Raw genomic sequence first — 19,738 nt, 5'->3', positions numbered from 1 at the left:
ACTCCCAGTGGGTGGCCATCCACCGCAGTCCTGGGGCGGTGCTTTAGATGACTCTCTGCAGTCCAGACAGTGCTTCCGGTGACTCCCAGTGGGTGGCCATCCACCGCAGTCCTGGGGCGGTGCTTTAGATGACTCCCTGCAGTCCAGGGGCAGTGCTTCCGGTGACTCCCAGTGGGTGGCCATCCACCGCAGTCCAGGGGCAGTGCTTCCGGTGACTCCCAGTGGGTGGCCATCCACCGCAGTCCTGGGGCGGTGCTTTAGATGACTCCCTGCAGTCCAGGCAGTGCTTCCGGTGACTCCCAGTGGGTGGCCATCCACCGCAGTCCTGGGGCGGTGCTTTAGATGACTCCCTGCAGTCCAGGGGCAGTGCTTCCGATGACTCCCAGTGGGTGGCCATCCACCGCAGTCCAGGGGCAGTGCTGCAGGTGACACCCAGTGGGTGGCCATCCAACGCAGTCCTGGGACCGTGCTTTAGATGACTCCCTGCAGTCCAGGGGCAGTGCTTCCGGTGACTCCCAGTGGGTGGCCATCCACTGCAGTCCAGGGGCAGTGCTTCCGGTGACTCCCAGTGGGTGGCCATCCACTGCAGTCCAGGGGCAGTGCTGCAGGTGACTCCCAGTGTGTGGCCATCCACCGCAGTCCAGCGACAGTGCTTCCGGTGACTCCCAGCAGTCCAGGGGCAGTGCTTCCGGTACCTCCCATTGGGTGGCCATCCACCGTAGTCCAGGGGCAGTGCTTCCAGTGACTCCCAGGGGGTGGCCATCCACTTTAGTCCAGGGACAGTGCTTCTGGTGACTCCCAGTGTGTGGCCATCCACCGCAGTCCAGGGGCAGTGCTTCTGGTGACTCCCTGCAGTCCAGGGCAGTGCTTCCGGTGACTCCCAGTGGGTGGCCATCCACCGCACTCCAGGGGCAGTGCTTCCGGTGACTCCCAGTGGGTGGCCATCCACCGCACTCCAGGGGCAGTGCTTCCGGTGACTCCCAGTGTGTGGCCATCCACCGCAGTCCAGGGGCAGTGCTTCTGGTGACTCCCAGTGTGTGGCCATCCACTGCAGTCCAGGGGAGTGCTTCCGGTGACTCCCAGTGTGTGGCCATCCACCGCAGTCATGGGGCAGTGCTTCTGGTGACTCCCAGTGTGTGGCCATCCACCGCAGTCCAGGGGCAGTGCTTCTGGTGACTCCCAGTGTGTGGCCATCCACTGCGGTCCAGGGGAGTGCTTCCGGTGACTCCCAGTGTGTGGCCATCCACCGCAGTCATGGGGCAGTGCTTCTGGTGACTCCGTGTGTGGCCATCCACCGCAGTCCAGGGGCAGTGCTTCCGGTGACTCCCTGAAGTCCAGGTACAGTGCTTCCGGTGATTCCCAGTGGGTGGCCATCCACCACAGTCCTGGGGCAGTGCTTCCAGTGACTCCCAGTAGTTGGCCATCCACCGCAGTCCTGGGGCAGTGCTTCCGGTGACTCACAGTGGGTGGCCATCCACTGCAGTCCAGGGGCATTGCTTCCGGTGACTCCCAGTGGGTGGCCATCCACTGCAGTCCTGGAGCAGTGCTTCCGGTGACTCCCAGTGGGTGGCCATCCACCGCAGTCCAGGGGCAGTGCTTCAGGTGACTCCCAGTGTGTGGCCATCCACTGCAGTCCAGGGACAGTGCTTCCGGTGACTCCCTGCAGTCCAGGGGCAGTGCTTCCGGTGACTCCCAGTGTGTGGCCATCCACCGCAGTCATGGGGCAGTGCTTCTGGTGACTCCCAGTGTGTGGCCATCCACCGCAGTCCAGGGGCAGTGCTTCCGGTGACTCCCAGTGGGTGGCCATCCACTGCAGTCCAGGGGCAGTGCTTCCGGTGACTCCCAGTGTGTGGCCATCCACCGCAGTCCTGGGGCAGTGCTTCCGGTGACTCCCAGTGGGTGGCCATCCACTGCAGTCCAGGGGCATTGCTTCCGGTGACTCCCAGTGGGTGGCCATCCACTGCAGTCCTGGAGCAGTGCTTCCGGTGACTCCCAGTGGGTGGCCATCCACCGCAGTCCAGGGGCAGTGCTTCAGGTGACTCCCAGTGTGTGGCCATCCACTGCAGTCCAGGGGAGTGCTTCCGGTGACTCCCAGTGTGTGGCCATCCACCGCAGTCCTGGGGCAGTGCTTCAGGTGACTCCCAGTGTGTGGCCATCCACCGCAGTCCAGGGACAGTGCTTCCGGTGACTCCCAGCAGTCCAGGGGCAGTGCTTCCGGTACCTCCCAGTGGGTGGCCATCCACCGTAGTCCAGGGGCAGTGCTTCCAGTGACTCCCAGGGGGTGGCCATCCACTGCAGTCCAGGGACAGTGCTTCTGGTGACTCCCAGTGTGTGGCCATCCACCGCATTCCAGGGGCAGTGCTTCTGGTGACTCTGTGTGTGGCTGTCCACCGCAGTCCAGGGACAGTGCTTCCGGTGACTCCCTGCAGTCCAGGGGCAGTGCTTCCGGTGACTCCCAGTGTGTGGCCATCCACCGCAGTCATGGGGCAGTGCTTCCGGTGACTCCCAGTGGGTGGCCATCCACCGCAGTCCAGGGGCAGTGCTTCAGGTGACTCCCAGTGTGTGGCCATCCACTGCAGTCCAGGGGAGTGCTTCCGGTGACTCCCAGTGTGTGGCCATCCACCGTAGTCCAGGGGCAGTGCTTCCAGTGACTCCCAGGGGGTGGCCATCCACTGCAGTCCAGGGACAGTGCTTCTGGTGACTCTGTGTGTGGCTGTCCACCGCAGTCCAGGGACAGTGCTTCCGGTGACTCCCTGCAGTCCAGGGGCAGTGCTTCCGGTGACTCCCAGTGGGTGGCCATCCACCGCAGTCATGGGGCAGTGCTTCTGGTGACTCCCAGTGTGTGGCCATCCACCGCAGTCCAGGGGCAGTGCTTCCGGTGACTCCCTGCAGTCCAGGTACAGTGCTTCCGGTGATTCCCAGTGGGTGGCCATCCACCACAGTCCTGGGGCAGTGCTTCCAGTGACTCCCAGTAGTTGGCCATCCACCGCAGTCCTGGGGCAGTGCTTCCGGTGACTCACAGTGTGTGGCCATCCACTGCAGTCCAGGGGAGTGCTTCCGGTGACTCCCAGTGTGTGGCCATCCACCGCAGTCATGGGGCAGTGCTTCTGGTGACTCCCAGTTTGTGGCCATCCACCGCAGTCCAGGGGCAGTGCTTCCGGTGACTCCCAGTGGGTGGCCATCCACCGCAGTCCTGGGGCGGTGCTTTAGATGACTCCCTGCAGTCCAGACAGTGCTTCCGGTGACTCCCAGTGGGTGGCCATCCACCGCAGTCCTGGGGCGGTGCTTTAGATGACTCCCTACAGTCCAGGGGCAGTGCTTCCGGTGACTCCCAGTGGGTGGCCATCCACCGCAGTCCAGGGGCAGTGCTTCCGGTGACTCCCAGTGGGTGGCCATCCACCGCAGTCCTGGGGCGGTGCTTTAGATGACTCCCTGCAGTCCAGGCAGTGCTTCCGGTGACTCCCAGTGGGTGGCCATCCACCGCAGTCCTGGGGCGGTGCTTTAGATGACTCCCTGCAGTCCAGGGGCAGTGCTTCCGATGACTCCCAGTGGGTGGCCATCCACCGCAGTCCAGGGGCAGTGCTGCAGGTGACACCCAATGGGTGGCCATCCACCGCAGTCCTGGGACCGTGCTTTAGATGACTCCCTGCAGTCCAGGGGCAGTGCTTCCGGTGACTCCCAGTGGGTGGCCATCCACTGCAGTCCAGGGGCAGTGCTTCCGGTGACTCCCAGTGGGTGGCCATCCACTGCAGTCCAGGGGCAGTGCTGCAGGTGACTCCCAGTGTGTGGCCATCCACCGCAGTCCAGGGACGGTGCTTCCGGTGACTCCCAGCAGTCCAGGGGCAGTGCTTCCGGTACCTCCCATTGGGTGGCCATCCACCGTAGTCCAGGGACAGTGCTTCTGGTGACTCCCAGTGTGTGGCCATCCACCGCAGTCCAGGGGCAGTGCTTCTGGTGACTCTGTGTGTGGCTGTCCACCGCAGTCCAGGGACAGTGCTTCCGGTGACTCCCTGCAGTCCAGGGCAGTGCTTCCGGTGACTCCCAGTGGGTGGCCATCCACCGCACTCCAGGGGCAGTGCTTCCGGTGACTCCCAGTGGGTGGCCATCCACCGCACTCCAGGGGCAGTGCTTCCGGTGACTCCCAGTGTGTGGCCATCCACCGCAGTCCAGGGGCAGTGCTTCTGGTGACTCCCAGTGTGTGGCCATCCACTGCAGTCCAGGGGAGTGCTTCCGGTGACTCCCAGTGTGTGGCCATCCACCGCAGTCATGGGGCAGTGCTTCTGGTGACTCCCAGTGTGTGGCCATCCACCGCAGTCCAGGGGCATTGCTTCCGGTGACTCCCAGTGTGTGGCCATCCACTGCGGTCCAGGGGAGTGCTTCCGGTGACTCCCAGTGTGTGGCCATCCACCGCAGTCATGGGGCAGTGCTTCTGGTGACTCCCAGTGTGTGGCCATCCACCGCAGTCCAGGGGCAGTGCTTCCGGTGACTCCCTGCAGTCCAGGTACAGTGCTTCCGGTGATTCCCAGTGGGTGGCCATCCACCACAGTCCTGGGGCAGTGCTTCCAGTGACTCCCAGTAGTTGGCCATCCACCGCAGTCCTGGGGCAGTGCTTCCGGTGACTCACAGTGGGTGGCCATCCACTGCAGTCCAGGGGCATTGCTTCCGGTGACTCCCAGTGGGTGGCCATCCACTGCAGTCCTGGAGCAGTGCTTCCGGTGACTCCCAGTGGGTGGCCATCCACCGCAGTCCAGGGGCAGTGCTTCAGGTGACTCCCAGTGTGTGGCCATCCACTGCAGTCCAGGGGAGTGCTTCCGGTGACTCCCAGTGTGTGGCCATCCACCGCAGTCATGGGGCAGTGCTTCTGGTGACTCCCAGTGTGTGGCCATCCACCGCAGTCCAGGGGCAGTGCTTCCGGTGACTCCCAGTGGGTGGCCATCCACTGCAGTCCAGGGGCAGTGCTTCCGGTGACTCCCAGTGTGTGGCCATCCACCGCAGTCCTGGGGCAGTGCTTCCGGTGACTCCCAGTGGGTGGCCATCCACTGCAGTCCAGGGGCATTGCTTCCGGTGACTCCCAGTGGGTGGCCATCCACTGCAGTCCTGGAGCAGTGCTTCCGGTGACTCCCAGTGGGTGGCCATCCACCGCAGTCCAGGGGCAGTGCTTCAGGTGACTCCCAGTGTGTGGCCATCCACTGCAGTCCAGGGGAGTGCTTCCGGTGACTCCCAGTGTGTGGCCATCCACCGCAGTCATGGGGCAGTGCTTCTGGTGACTCCCAGTGTGTGGCCATCCACCGCAGTCAAGGGACAGTGCTTCCAGTGACTCCCAGTGGGTGGCCATCCACCGCAGTCCTGGGGCAGTGCTTCAGGTGACTCCCAGTGTGTGGCCATCCACCGCAGTCCAGGGACAGTGCTTCCGGTGACTCCCAGCAGTCCAGGGGCAGTGCTTCCGGTACCTCCCAGTGGGTGGCCATCCACCGTAGTCCAGGGGCAGTGCTTCCAGTGACTCCCAGGGGGTGGCCATCCACTGCAGTCCAGGGACAGTGCTTCTGGTGACTCCCAGTGTGTGGCCATCCACCGCATTCCAGGGGCAGTGCTTCTGGTGACTCTGTGTGTGGCTGTCCACCGCAGTCCAGGGACAGTGCTTCCGGTGACTCCCTGCAGTCCAGGGGCAGTGCTTCCGGTGACTCCCAGTGTGTGGCCATCCACCGCAGTCATGAGGCAGTGCTTCTGGTGACTCCCAGTGTGTGGCCATCCACCGCAGTCCAGGGACAGTGCTTCCGGTGACTCCCAGCAGTCCAGGGGCAGTGCTTCCGGTACCTCCCATTGGGTGGCCATCCACCGTAGTCCAGGGGCAGTGCTTCCAGTGACTCCCAGGGGGTGGCCATCCACTGCAGTCCAGGGACAGTGCTTCTGGTGACTCCCAGTGTGTGGCCATCCACCGCAGTCCAGGGGCAGTGCTTCTGGTGACTCTGTGTGTGGCTGTCCACCGCAGTCCAAGGACAGTGCTTCCGGTGACTCCCTGCAGTCCAGGGCAGTGCTTCCGGTGACTCCCAGTGGGTGGCCATCCACCGCACTCCAGGGGCAGTGCTTCCGGTGACTCCCAGTGGGTGGCCATCCACCGCACTCCAGGGGCATTGCTTCCGGTGACTCCCAGTGGGTGGCCATCCACCGCAGTCCAGGGGCAGTGCTTCAGGTGACTCCCAGTGTGTGGCCATCCACTGCAGTCCAGGGGAGTGCTTCCGGTGACTCCCAGTGTGTGGCCATCCACCGCAGTCATGGGGCAGTGCTTCTGGTGACTCCCAGTTTGTGGCCATCCACCACAGTCCAGGGGCAGTGCTTCCGGTGACTCCCAGTGGGTGGCCATCCACCGCAGTCCTGGGGCGGTGCTTTAGATGACTCCCTGCAGTCCAGGCAGTGCTTCCGGTGACTCCCAGTGGGTGGCCATCCACCGCAGTCCTGGGGCGGTGCTTTAGATGACTCCCTGCAGTCCAGGGGCAGTGCTTCCGGTGACTCCCAGTGGGTGGCCATCCACCGCAGTCCAGGGGCAGTGCTTCCGGTGACTCCCAGTGGGTGGCCATCCACCGCAGTCCTGGGGCGGTGCTTTAGATGACTCCCTGCAGTCCAGGCAGTGCTTCCGGTGACTCCCAGTGGGTGGCCATCCACCGCAGTCCTGGGGCAGTGCTTTAGATGACTCCCTGCAGTCCAGGGGCAGTGCTTCCGGTGACTCCCAGTGGGTGGCCATCCACCGCAGTCCAGGGGCAGTGCTGCAGGTGACACCCAGTGGGTGGCCATCCACCGCAGTCCTGGGACCGTGCTTTAGATGACTCCCTGCAGTCCAGGGGCAGTGCTTCCGGTGACTCCCAGTGGGTGGCCATCCACTGCAGTCCAGGGGCAGTGCTTCCGGTGACTCCCAGTGTGTGGCCATCCACTGCGGTCCAGGGGAGTGCTTCCGGTGACTCCCAGTGTGTGGCCATCCACCGCAGTCATGGGGCAGTGCTTCTGGTGACTCCCAGTGTGTGGCCATCCACCGCAGTCCAGGGGCAGTGCTTCCGGTGACTCCCTGCAGTCCAGGTACAGTGCTTCCGGTGATTCCCAGTGGGTGGCCATCCACCACAGTCCTGGGGCAGTGCTTCCAGTGACTCCCAGTAGTTGGCCATCCACCGCAGTCCTGGGGCAGTGCTTCCGGTGACTCACAGTGGCTGGCCATCCACTGCAGTCCAGGGGCAGTGCTTCCGGTGACTCCCAGTGTGTGGCCATCCACCGCAGTCCTGGGGCAGTGCTTCCGGTGACTCCCAGTGGGTGGCCATCCACTGCAGTCCAGGGGCATTGCTTCCGGTGACTCCCAGTGGGTGGCCATCCACTGCAGTCCTGGAGCAGTGCTTCCGGTGACTCCCAGTGGGTGGCCATCCACCGCAGTCCAGGGGCAGTGCTTCAGGTGACTCCCAGTGTGTGGCCATCCACTGCAGTCCAGGGGAGTGCTTCCGGTGACTCCCAGTGTGTGGCCATCCACCGCAGTCATGGGGCAGTGCTTCCGGTGACTCACAGTGGGTGGCCATCCACTGCAGTCCAGGGGCAGTGCTTCCGGTGACTCCCAGTGTGTGGCCATCCACCGCAGTCCTGGGGCAGTGCTTCCGGTGACTCCCAGTGGGTGGCCATCCACTGCAGTCCAGGGGCATTGCTTCCGGTGACTCCCAGTGGGTGGCCATCCACTGCAGTCCTGGAGCAGTGCTTCCGGTGACTCCCAGTGGGTGGCCATCCACCGCAGTCCAGGGGCAGTGCTTCAGGTGACTCCCAGTGTGTGGCCATCCACTGCAGTCCAGGGGAGTGCTTCCGGTGACTCCCAGTGTGTGGCCATCCACCGCAGTCATGGGGCAGTGCTTCTGGTGACTCCCAGTGTGTGGCCATCCACCGCAGTCCAGGGGCAGTGCTTCCGGTGACTCCCAGTGGGTGGCCATCCACCGCAGTCCAGGGGCAGTGCTTCCGGTGACTCCCAGTGTGTGGCCATCCACCGCAGTCCTGGGGCAGTGCTTCCGGTGACTCCCAGTGGGTGGCCATCCACTGCAGTCCAGGGGCATTGCTTCCGGTGACTCCCAGTGGGTGGCCATCCACCGCAGTCCAGGGGCATTGCTTCCGGTGACTCCCAGTGGGTGGCCATCCACTGCAGTCATGGGGCAGTGCTTCCGGTGACTCCCAGTGTGTGGCCATCCACCGCAGTCAAGGGACAGTGCTTCCAGTGACTCACAGTGGGTGGCCATCCACCGCAGTCCTGGGGCAGTGCTTCAGGTGACTCCCAGTGTGTGGCCATCCACCGCAGTCCAGGGACAGTGCTTCCGGTGACTCCCAGCAGTCCAGGGGCAGTGCTTCCGGTACCTCCCAGTGGGTGGCCATCCACCGTAGTCCAGGGGCAGTGCTTCCAGTGACTCCCAGGGGGTGGCCATCCACTGCAGTCCAGGGACAGTGCTTCTGGTGACTCCCAGTGTGTGGCCATCCACCGCATTCCAGGGGCAGTGCTTCTGGTGACTCTGTGTGTGGCTGTCCACCGCAGTCCAGGGACAGTGCTTCCGGTGACTCCCTGCAGTCCAGGGGCAGTGCTTCCGGTGACTCCCAGTGGGTGGCCATCCACCGCAGTCCAGGGGCAGTGCTTCCGGTGACTCCCAGTGTGTGGCCATCCACCGCAGTCCAGGGGCAGTGCTTCTGGTGACTCCCAGTGTGTGGCCATCCACTGCAGTCCAGGGGAGTGCTTCCGGTGACTCCCAGTGTGTGGCCATCCACCGCAGTCATGGGGCAGTGCTTCTGGTGACTCCCAGTGTGTGGCCATCCACCGCAGTCCAGGGGCAGTGCTTCCGGTGACTCCCAGTGTGTGGCCATCCACTGCAGTCCAGGGGAGTGCTTCCGGTGACTCCCAGTGTGTGGCCATCCACCGCAGTCATGGGGCAGTGCTTCTGGTGACTCCCAGTGTGTGGCCATCCACCGCAGTCCAGGGGCAGTGCTTCCGGTGACTCCCTGCAGTCCAGGTACAGTGCTTCCGGTGATTCCCAGTGGGTGGCCATCCACCACAGTCCTGGGGCAGTGCTTCCAGTGACTCCCAGTAGTTGGCCATCCACCGCAGTCCTGGGGCAGTGCTTCCGGTGACTCACAGTGGGTGGCCATACACTGCAGTCCAGGGGCAGTGCTTCCGGTGACTCCCAGTGTGTGGCCATCCACCGCAGCCCTGGGGCAGTGCTTCCGGTGACTCCCAGTGGGTGGCCATCCACTGCAGTCCAGGGGCATTGCTTCCGGTGACTCCCAGTGGGTGGCCATCCACTGCAGTCCTGGAGCAGTGCTTCCGGTGACTCCCAGTGTGTGGCCATCCACCGTAGTCCAGGGGCAGTGCTTCCAGTGACTCCCAGGGGGTGGCCATCCACTGCAGTCCAGGGACAGTGCTTCTGGTGACTCCCAGTGTGTGGCCATCCACTGCAGTCCAGGGGAGTGCTTCCGGTGACTCCCAGTGTGTGGCCATCCACCGCAGTCATGGGGCAGTGCTTCCGGTGACTCCCAGTGTGTGGCCATCCACCGCAGTCCAGGGGCAGTGCTTCTGGTGACTCCCAGTGTGTGGCCATCCACTGCAGTCCAGGGGAGTGCTTCCGGTGACTCCCAGTGTGTGGCCATCCACCGCAGTCATGGGGCAGTGCTTCTGGTGACTCCCAGTGTGTGGCCATCCACCGCAGTCCAGGGGCAGTGCTTCCGGTGACTCCCAGTGTGTGGCCATCCACTGCAGTCCAGGGGAGTGCTTCCGGTGACTCCCAGTGTGTGGCCATCCACCGCAGTCATGGGGCAGTGCTTCTGGTGACTCCCAGTGTGTGGCCATCCACCGCAGTCCAGGGGCAGTGCTTCCGGTGACTCCCTGCAGTCCACGTACAGTGCTTCCGGTGATTCCCAGTGGGTGGCCATCCACCACAGTCCTGGGGCAGTGCTTCCAGTGACTCCCAGTAGTTGGCCATCCACCGCAGTCCTGGGGCAGTGCTTCCGGTGACTCACAGTGGGTGGCCATCCACTGCAGTCCAGGGGCAGTGCTTCCGGTGACTCCCAGTGGGTGGCCATCCACCGCAGTCCTGGGGCAGTGCTTCCGGTGACTCCCAGTGGGTGGCCATCCACTGCAGTCCAGGGGCATTGCTTCCGGTGACTCCCAGTGGGTGGCCATCCACTGCAGTCCTGGAGCAGTGCTTCCGGTGACTCCCAGTGGGTGGCCATCCACCGCAGTCCAGGGGCAGTGCTTCAGGTGACTCCCAGTGTGTGGCCATCCACTGCAGTCCAGGGGAGTGCTTCCGGTGACTCCCAGTGTGTGGCCATCCACCGCAGTCATGGGGCAGTGCTTCTGGTGACTCCCAGTTTGTGGCCATCCACCGCAGTCCAGGGGCAGTGCTTCCGGTGACTCCCAGTGGGTGGCCATCCACCGCAGTCCTGGGGCGGTGCTTTGGATGACTCCCTGCAGTCCAGGCAGTGCTTCCGGTGACTCCCAGTGGGTGGCCATCCACCGCAGTCCTGGGGCGGTGCTTTAGATGACTCCCTGCAGTCCAGGGGCAGTGCTTCCGGTGACTCCCAGTGGGTGGCCATCCACCGCAGTCCAGGGGCAGTGCTTCCGGTGACTCCCAGTGGGTGGCCATCCACCGCAGTCCTGGGGCGGTGCTTTAGATGACTCCCTGCAGTCCAGGCAGTGCTTCCGGTGACTCCCAGTGGGTGGCCATCCACCGCAGTCCTGGGGCGGTGCTTTAGATGACTCCCTGCAGTCCAGGGGCAGTGCTTCCGATGACTCCCAGTGGGTGGCCATCCACCGCAGTCCAGGGGCAGTGCTGCAGGTGACACCCAGTGGGTGGCCATCCACCGCAGTCCTGGGACCGTGCTTTAGATGACTCCCTGCAGTCCAGGGGCAGTGCTTCCGGTGACTCCCAGTGGGTGGCCATCCACTGCAGTCCAGGGGCAGTGCTTCCGGTGACTCCCAGTGGGTGGCCATCCACTGCAGTCCAGGGGCAGTGCTGCAGGTGACTCCCAGTGTGTGGCCATCCACCGCAGTCCAGGGACAGTGCTTCCGGTGACTCCCAGCAGTCCAGGGGCAGTGCTTCCGGTACCTCCCATTGGGTGGCCATCCACCGTAGTCCTGGGGCAGTGCTTCAAGTGACTCCCAGGGGGTGGCCATCCACTGCAGTCCAGGGACAGTGCTTCTGGTGACTCCCAGTGTGTGGCCATCCACCGCAGTCCAGGGGCAGTGCTTCTGGTGACTCTGTGTGTGGCTGTCCACCGCAGTCCAGGGACAGTGCTTCCGGTGACTCCCTGCAGGGCAGTGCTTCCGGTGACTCCCAGTGGGTGGCCATCCACCGCACTCCAGGGGCAGTGCTTCCGGTGACTCCCAGTGGGTGGCCATCCACCGCACTCCAGGGGCAGTGCTTCCGGTGACTCCCAGTGTGTGGCCATCCACCGCAGTCCAGGGGCAGTGCTTCTGGTGACTCCCAGTGTGTGGCCATCCACTGCAGTCCAGGGGAGTGCTTCCGGTGACTCCCAGTGTGTGGCCATCCACCGCAGTCATGGGGCAGTGCTTCTGGTGACTCCCAGTGTGTGGCCATCCACCGCAGTCCAGGGGCAGTGCTTCCGGTGACTCCCAGTGGGTGGCCATCCACTGCAGTCCAGGGGCAGTGCTTCCGGTGACTCCCAGTGTGTGGCCATCCACCGCAGTCCTGGGGCAGTGCTTCCGGTGACTCCCAGTGGGTGGCCATCCACTGCAGTCCAGGGGCATTGCTTCCGGTGACTCCCAGTGGGTGGCCATCCACTGCAGTCCTGGAGCAGTGCTTCCGGTGACTCCCAGTGGGTGGCCATCCACCGCAGTCCAGGGGCAGTGCTTCAGGTGACTCCCAGTGTGTGGTAAACAGAAAGAGGATTCAACTTGGGAACCCTCCCGTCCCCTGCACACTTTCAAATGTTTGGATTAATCCAATACAGTTGTTTAAACTGCGTTATATGCATTGTACATACATTTGTTTCTAACACATATGGTCAGACACAGGAGTGTGAGATAAAAAAATATATATCTTTATAGTCAGGCTGTATTATTTTCAGCAAGAATTATAGTTCAGACAAAGATTATTTACAGTGCATAGAAACAGTATCGATAGATAAAGCTCAAATTGAAGAAAAATGGAGTCCAAATTGATTAGCGACGCGTTTCGAGGAAGTTCTCCTCTTCTTCATAAGGCCACACTTGGACTCTTAATGTAAAAGGAAAGCATAAATTCAGTAAAGAAAATTTTGTACGCACAATGCATAGACTGTTCATGTCATATTAAATGTATACAGTTAAAAAATAAATGGCATTAATTGTATTTAGAACATTCATCTGTCCCTAAAAAATAGGGAATTGAAACAATGTAACATGTTCTAATATGCATTGTAATTCATGCAACATTATTAGATTAACTAGGTTGCCCCTGCTCGAGAGAGGGGCTGAAGGTCTACTGAAGCATCTTTTCCTGCAAAATTAACTGTATAACGTCCATCATACTGTAATTTAGTGGAGTACTACCTCTAATGGGATCTATCACGTGGATGGTGAAGCATAAGCTAAAGAAAATTTAAATATGTAGGTAAAACAACACACAGATAGATCTTAGGCTATATCAATCTAATATGGAAAAAATACAAAAATCGTTACCTCTGTGAGTAGAAAGTGCCGGAAACAGAGAACCGGACGGAGCGGTGAAAATAGATAGACAGTCTTCGTACATCAGTTAGTTCCTTAAAACATGGCTAATTCCCAAAAAGATACCAGAAATCTAAAGAAAACAAAGCCTGATCAATGCCAAGCTCAATGTTCAAACGTAACAGTTATAGGTGTGAGATAAAAAAATTGAGTAACATACCTAACCAAAATATGGAGGGCGGAAAATAATCAATACAGCGGCCCACATAAGGATGTAGAACTTAAGTATCCCGCCGTCGCTACAGAGGTGCCTCAGTATGTGGGAATTCTGTCATACGAATAGCAAAACTGAACAGGAATGAAGTCCTGATTAGTATAATATACCTAGCAATCTGATATGAAGTAATGGAAACATAATATGGTGTTAAATCAAGGCAAAAAATGTAAAGAATTACCGTGGTAAGAATGTGCAAATGGCATAATTCTCAAAGTTGATGTGCAACTGATGTCAAGATTGTGTGGCCGGTCAACAGCTGAAGAATCCGGCAGTAATAGGTCAGTTAGAGTATCAACTAAAGAAAGTGTAAGGAAAACAGAAAAAAAAGAATCATGAGACTAAGGAACTATTTCCCTGGTCCCTAGATGGATAAATGCACATGCATTCACGCTTACCTGGAGCATAGGGGAGCAATCCTGAACAGAGTCTGTTCAGCCGAGTGGCTTGTTGTTCACAAACCATGGAGACTACATGTGACCATGGAGATAAATAGAGGACTGAAGTAATAGGTAAAGAAAAAAGACTAAGAAGTAAATGGGCCTCAAGGTCGGCCATCTTGGAACGAGGTTATATTGTAATGAAGGTGTAGATCTCTAGGCATTCAATGACAAGAAGTAACTTAAATCGGGAAGCGTAAAGGTGCGTAACTAAATAAATTAAAAGGAAAAAATTCATACAGTACAGAAACCTATTGTGCGATGTAAATCGGACATTACAAATACTAGTCCGCACATCGTAGAACGGGGAGAGGAAAGTTGAGAAAAATAGTGTACCATGTGAAATAGAGTCGAAATTAGCAATGACAAAGGGTCTTAAATCGAACGAAACGCTCGGATCTTAAAAGGGAAAAAAATAGCACGGAAAAAATGAATATAATGTTCAGATTATCTGGCTAAGGTCATTTAATGACCATGTCTAACCTATCAGTTCAAAATAGGTGAATCACATGGATTCACATTATGCAGGAAGAGGGAAAAAAAACCTTAAATCTCTCTCTCATTGCATGGACAACCTAGTGCAATATAGCAATCTCAATGGGGTAAATGCATTTATTTTACAAAAGATCAAAATTAAATGTGATAAGTATAACAGAATGACAAAAAATGAAGATTAAGAATAAGAACAATTTTTACACTGTGTTTACAGGCAATTATTTTTATGGCAACCATCTACTAGTCTCAACAAAGTAGTGCCTTAGATCACAGTCAGACACAGGAATAGCAATGTGACTGTCAATCTTATGTTGAAAATCAATCATTCCTTATTGTCAAATTCAAATCACAGAAAACAGTTCAATGTGAAATCTTCATTTAGACCCCAGGGCTGTAAAGAGCTTAACTTATCAATCCAATAAGCTTCTCTTTGTAGTAAGAGTGACTGATAGTCACCTCCTCTTGTAGGTCGTTTAACAACTTCTAGCACCTGGTATTTTAGTTGGGCAATTGTATGTTTTTGCATGTTGAAGTGACGAGCTACCGGTGAGTATTGATTATTACATCTTATGTTCGACTTGTGTTCAGACAGTCTTGATTTAACAGGTCTTTTGGTTTGTCCTACATACACTTTGCCACAAGGGCACTTCAACATATATATGACACCTGATGTCAGACACGTAGAATAGTCTCTTAATTTGATTTTTTGACCATTCCTGGGGTGAGTCACTACATTACCTTTGATTGTGTTATTACAGTGTATACATCCTAAGCAGGGGAAGGTGCCTAGTTTTTTGGTAGCTAGGAAAAGTTGTTTCTCCTTTGGTACTCTTTCAGCTTTCACCAGCTTGTCTCTTATATTTTTACCCCTTTTAAAACACATCATTGGTGGTGTGGGGAACAATTCCAATAGAGTTTGATCATTATGAAGAATATTCCAATGTTTCTTTATACTTTTTGTGATCTGAAAACTCTGTCTTGAGAATTTTGATATGTATAAAAGTGGGGTGTCTTTAACCTCCGATTTAGGTTTCAGTAAATCTGTACGGGGGATCTCTGAAGCTCTGTCTTTGGCAATTTCCAAAATTTCTGGTGGATAGCCTCTGTTCTGAAATTTACTAACAAGATTTGTGCATTCCTTATCCAGAACTTCTGGGTCAGAAATTATTCTTTTCAGACGTAATATTTGACTATATGGTAGACTTTGGAGCATCGCCCTCGGGTGGAAGCTGGAATAGTGAAGCAGATTGTTTACATCAGTCGGTTTGTGATATATAGACGTAGCTATCTTATTGTTAACAATGCTTAAGTTAACGTCAAGAAAATGTAAATAAGGGTTACCAATCTCAATAGTAAATTTAATCCTAGGATGCACTAAATTGAGGTATTCAAAAAACTGGTCCAAGTCATCTCGTGTGCCACACCAAATGCAGAAAATGTCATCAATAAACCTCTTCCAGGTTAAAATGTATGCTGCCCATGTGGGATGTTCCAGTACATGCTGACTTTCGAACTGAAACATAAAAGTATTAGCGTACACGGGCGCCATCGATGATCCCATCGAGGTACCCGATGTTTGTAAAAAGTATTTGCCCTGATGTCTAAAATAGCTATTGTAGAGGATTAAGTTTAGTAGCTCCAGAATGAATTGAGGATTACCTTTCACACCTGAATTGTTAAGTAACAACCATTCAACAGAATCTATACCTTCACTATGGGGTATTGAGGTATATAAGCTACATACGTCCAGGCTGAATAGTATGCAGTCTTCACTGATAGCTGAAAAATCTTTAAGTCCATTAAGGAAGTCTGTTGTATCCTTTAGGTATGTGGATGATGCCTGTATAAGCGGTTGTAGTAATCTGTCAATGTAGACTGCCAGTGGGTCGAAGATACTTTCTGTCCCAGCAACAATCGGTCTGAGGGGTGGGTTTTGTTTATCTTTGTGAATCTTAGGGAGCCCATAAAAGACTGGTGTAATCGGATGGGAATTAGTGAGATATTGATGTGTTTTATCATTAATCCATTCGTTTTCTTTGGCTTTTAACAGAGTATTGTTAATTAGTTCTCTGATTTCTGGTAGCGGGTCCCTATCTAGTATGGCATAGGTGTCTGTATCGCTAAGGAGTTCAATGCATCTTTTGACATAAAAGGATGTATCCATGATTACGATTGCTCCCCCTTTGTCAGCCGGTTTAATCGTAATGTCTTCGACCCACTGGCAGTCTACATTGACAGATTACTACAACCGCTTATACAGGCATCATCCACATACCTAAAGGATACAACAGACTTCCTTAATGGACTTAAAGATTTTTCAGCTATCAGTGAAGACTGCATACTATTCAGCCTGGACGTATGTAGCTTATATACCTCAATACCCCATAGTGAAGGTATAGATTCTGTTGAATGGTTGTTACTTAACAATTCAGGTGTGAAAGGTAATCCTCAATTCATTCTGGAGCTACTAAACTTAATCCTCTACAATAGCTATTTTAGACATCAGGGCAAATACTTTTTACAAACATCGGGTACCTCGATGGGATCATCGATGGCGCCCGTGTACGCTAATACTTTTATGTTTCAGTTCGAAAGTCAGCATGTACTGGAACATCCCACATGGGCAGCATACATTTTAACCTGGAAGAGGTTTATTGATGACATTTTCTGCATTTGGTGTGGCACACGAGATGACTTGGACCAGTTTTTTGAATACCTCAATTTAGTGCATCCTAGGATTAAATTTACTATTGAGATTGGTAACCCTTATTTACATTTTCTTGACGTTAACTTAAGCATTGTTAACAATAAGATAGCTACGTCTATATATCACAAACCGACTGATGTAAACAATCTGCTTCACTATTCCAGCTTCCACCCGAGGGCGATGCTCCAAAGTCTACCATATAGTCAAATATTACGTCTGAAAAGAATAATTTCTGACCCAGAAGTTCTGGATAAGGAATGCACAAATCTTGTTAGTAAATTTCAGAACAGAGGCTATCCACCAGAAATTTTGGAAATTGCCAAAGACAGAGCTTCAGAGATCCCCCGTACAGATTTACTGAAACCTAAATCGGAGGTTAAAGACACCCCACTTTTATACATATCAAAATTCTCAAGACAGAGTTTTCAGATCACAAAAAGTATAAAGAAACATTGGAATATTCTTCATAATGATCAAACTCTATTGGAATTGTTCCCCACACCACCAATGATGTGTTTTAAAAGGGGTAAAAATATAAGAGACAAGCTGGTGAAAGCTGAAAGAGTACCAAAGGAGAAACAACTTTTCCTAGCTACCAAAAAACTAGGCACCTTCCCCTGCTTAGGATGTATACACTGTAATAACACAATCAAAGGTAATGTAGTGACTCACCCCAGGAATGGTCAAAAAATCAAATTAAGAGACTATTCTACGTGTCTGACATCAGGTGTCATATATATGTTGAAGTGCCCTTGTGGCAAAGTGTATGTAGGACAAACCAAAAGACCTGTTAAATCAAGACTGTCTGAACACAAGTCGAACATAAGATGTAATAATCAATACTCACCGGTAGCTCGTCACTTCAACATGCAAAAACATACAATTGCCCAACTAAAATACCAGGTGCTAGAAGTTGTTAAACGACCTACAAGAGGAGGTGACTATCAGTCACTCTTACTACAAAGAGAAGCTTATTGGATTGATAAGTTAAGCTCTTTACAGCCCTGGGGTCTAAATGAAGATTTCACATTGAACTGTTTTCTGTGATTTGAATTTGACAATAAGGAATGATTGATTTTCAACATAAGATTGAGAGTCACATTGCTATTCCTGTGTCTGACTGTGATCTAAGGCACTACTTTGTTGAGACTAGTAGATGGTTGCCATAAAAATAATTGCCTGTAAACACAGTGTAAAAATTGTTCTTATTCTTAATCTTCATTTTTTGTCATTCTGTTATACTTATCACATTTAATTTTGATCTTTTGTAAAATAAATGCATTTACCCCATTGAGATTGCTATATTGCACTAGGTTGTCCATGCAATGAGAGAGAGATTTAAGGTTTTTTTTCCCTCTTCCTGCATAATGTGAATCCATGTGATTCACCTATTTTGAACTGATAGGTTAGACATGGTCATTAAATGACCTTAGCCAGATAATCTGAACATTATATTCATTTTTTCCGTGCTATTTTTTTCCCTTTTAAGATCCGAGCGTTTCGTTCGATTTAAGACCCTTTGTCATTGCTAATTTCGACTCTATTTCACATGGTACACTATTTTTCTCAACTTTCCTCTCCCCGTTCTACGATGTGCGGACTAGTATTTGTAATGTCCGATTTACATCGCACAATAGGTTTCTGTACTGTATGAATTTTTTCCTTTTAATTTATTTAGTTACGCACCTTTACGCTTCCCGATTTAAGTTACTTCTTGTCATTGAATGCCTAGAGATCTACACCTTCATTACAATATAACCTCGTTCCAAGATGGCCGACCTTGAGGCCCATTTACTTCTTAGTCTTTTTTCTTTACCTATTACTTCAGTCCTCTATTTATCTCCATGGTCACATGTAGTCTCCATGGTTTGTGAACAACAAGCCACTCGGCTGAACAGACTCTGTTCAGGATTGCTCCCCTATGCTCCAGGTAAGCGTGAATGCATGTGCATTTATCCATCTAGGGACCAGGGAAATAGTTCCTTAGTCTCATGATTCTTTTTTTTCTGTTTTCCTTACACTTTCTTTAGTTGATACTCTAACTGACCTATTACTGCCGGATTCTTCAGCTGTTGACCGGCCACACAATCTTGACATCAGTTGCACATCAACTTTGAGAATTATGCCATTTGCACATTCTTACCACGGTAATTCTTTACATTTTTTGCCTTGATTTAACACCATATTATGTTTCCATTACTTCATATCAGATTGCTAGGTATATTATACTAATCAGGACTTCATTCCTGTTCAGTTTTGCTATTCGTATGACAGAATTCCCACATACTGAGGCACCTCTGTAGCGACGGCGGGATACTTAAGTTCTACATCCTTATGTGGGCCGCTGTATTGATTATTTTCCGCCCTCCATATTTTGGTTAGGTATGTTACTCAATTTTTTTATCTCACACCTATAACTGTTACGTTTGAACATTGAGCTTGGCATTGATCAGGCTTTGTTTTCTTTAGATTTCTGGTATCTTTTTGGGAATTAGCCATGTTTTAAGGAACTAACTGATGTACGAAGACTGTATCTATTTTCACCGCTCCGTCCGGTTCTCTGTTTCCGGCACTTTCTACTCACAGAGGTAACGATTTTTGTATTTTTTCCATATTAGATTGATATAGCCTAAGATCTATCTGTGTGTTGTTTTACCTACATATTTAAATTTTCTTTAGCTTATGCTTCACCATCCACGTGATAGATCCCATTAGAGGTAGTACTCCACTAAATTACAGTATGATGGACGTTATACAGTTAATTTTGCAGGAAAAGATGCTTCAGTAGACCTTCAGCCCCTCTCTCGAGCAGGGGCAACCTAGTTAATCTAATAATGTTGCATGAATTACAATGCATATTAGAACATGTTACATTGTTTCAATTCCCTATTTTTTAGGGACAGATGAATGTTCTAAATACAATTAATGCCATTTATTTTTTAACTGTATACATTTAATATGACATGAACAGTCTATGCATTGTGCTTACAAAATTTTCTTTACTGAATTTATGCTTTCCTTTTACATTAAGAGTCCAAGTGTGGCCTTATGAAGAAGAGGAGAACTTCCTCGAAACGCGTCGCTAATCAATTTGGACTCCATTTTTCTTCAATTTGAGCTTTATCTATCGATACTGTTTCTATGCACTGTAAATAATC

At 53.4% G+C, this 19,738-nt stretch overlaps 1 long non-coding RNA gene across 1 annotated transcript; it reads left to right on the top strand.

The window, feature by feature from the left end:
• Window positions 1-16,169: 16,169 nt before the first annotated feature.
• Window positions 16,170-19,144, top strand: LOC138520057 (uncharacterized). Its single transcript, XR_011282773.1, has 3 exons — window positions 16,170-18,510; window positions 18,611-18,962; window positions 19,050-19,144. It is a non-coding gene; the product is annotated as an uncharacterized lncRNA (long non-coding RNA).
• The last annotated feature ends 594 nt before the right edge of the window (window positions 19,145-19,738 follow it).

The sequence above is a fragment of the Ambystoma mexicanum genome, chromosome 13 (assembly GCF_040938575.1).
Source record: "Ambystoma mexicanum isolate Mex_15411 chromosome 13, UKY_AmexF1_1, whole genome shotgun sequence".
Classification (NCBI taxonomy): domain Eukaryota; kingdom Metazoa; phylum Chordata; class Amphibia; order Caudata; family Ambystomatidae; genus Ambystoma; species Ambystoma mexicanum.
The sequence above is the reverse complement of the archived record's forward strand: the minus strand, read 5'-3'. Positions and strand labels throughout refer to the sequence as shown.